This window comes from Piliocolobus tephrosceles, chromosome 11 (assembly GCF_002776525.5).
Source record: "Piliocolobus tephrosceles isolate RC106 chromosome 11, ASM277652v3, whole genome shotgun sequence".
NCBI classification, from domain to species: domain Eukaryota; kingdom Metazoa; phylum Chordata; class Mammalia; order Primates; family Cercopithecidae; genus Piliocolobus; species Piliocolobus tephrosceles.
The window spans coordinates 87,978,307-87,979,799 of NC_045444.1; the positions used below are offsets into that span (position 1 = coordinate 87,978,307).

At 36.0% G+C, this 1,493-nt stretch overlaps 1 protein-coding gene across 2 annotated transcripts in view; it reads right to left on the bottom strand.

The window, feature by feature from the left end:
- The window catches only part of C2CD6 (C2 calcium dependent domain containing 6), a 197,572-nt gene that overhangs the window by 195,273 nt on the left and 806 nt on the right, over window positions 1–1,493 (bottom strand). The gene's annotated exons all lie outside the window — the stretch shown is intronic.

Genomic DNA, 1,493 nt, shown 5'->3' on the forward strand with positions numbered 1-1,493 from the left:
AAGGGAAGGGAAGGGAAGGGAAGGGAAGGGAAGGGAAGGGAAGGGAATGAAGAAAGAAAGGAAGAAAGAAAGAGAGAGAAAGAGAAATAAAAAATGCAAAAAAGTTGATAGGAAAAAAACATGACCCTACTATATGCTGCCTATAAGAAACTCATCTCATCTGTAAAGACACATATAGAAGGAAAATAAAGAGATAGAAAAAAATATTCCAAGAATAGCTATGCCATGAGCAGAAGTAGCTATGGTTGTATCAGATAAAACAGACTTAAAGTAAAAAACAGTACAGCGACAACAAAAAAAGGTCATTAGAGCATTACATAATGATAAAGGTGTCAATTCAGCAAGAGGATATAGCAATTCTAAATATATTACATACCCAACACCAGAGTACTCAGATATATAAATATTATTACATCCAAAGGGAAGGGTAGACTCCAATACAATAATATCTAGGGTCTTTAACACACTATTCTCAGCATTAGACAGATCATCTAGACAGAAAACTAACAGAGAAACATTGGATTTAAATTACACATTAAACCAAATAGACCTAACAGACATTTACAGAATATTTCATCCAACAGCTACAGAACACACACTCTTCTCATCACCACATGGAAAATTATCCATGACAGACCATATCTTAGGACACAAAACAAGTCTTACCAAATTTTAAAACATCAAAATCATATCAAGTATCTTCTGAGACCACAATAGAATAAAACTAGAAATTAGTAACAAGAGGAACTTTGGAAACTGTACAAACACATGTAAATTAACAATATGCTCTTCAATGATCATTGGGTCAAGGAAGAAATTAAACAGAAAATTTAAAAATTTCTTGAAACACATACAAATTGAAACACAACATACCAAAACTATGCTATAAAGCAAAAACAGTGCTAAGAGGAAAGATTATAGCAGTAAGCACCTGTATCAAAGAAGTAGAAAGGTTTCAAATAAATAATCTAACAATACACATCAAGAAAGGAGAAAAGCAAGAATAAACCAAACCCAAAATTAGTGAAAGAAAAGAAATAACAAAGATCAGAGCAGAAGTAATTGAAATAGAGCCTTAAAAAAGTACAAAGAATCAGCAAAACAAATATTTGGTTTTTGACCTTACTAAAGTAACCAAGAAAAAGAGAGAGAACATTCAAATAAACAAACTCAGAAATGAAAAAGAAAATATAACTTATGTCACAGACATACAAAAGATTACCAGAGACTATTAGAAACACACCAACGGCCGGGCGTGGTGGCTCAAGCCTGTAATCCCAGCACTTTGGGAGGCCGAGAAGGGCGGATCACGAGGTCAGGAGATCAAGACCATCCTGGCTAACACGGTGAAACTTCGTCTCTACTAAAAAAAAAATACAAAAAACTAGCCAGGCGAGGTGGTGGGCGCCTGTAGTCCCAGCTACTCCGGAGGCTGAGGCAGGAGAATGGCGTAAGCCCGGGAGGCAGAGCTTGCAGTGAGCTGAGATCCGGCC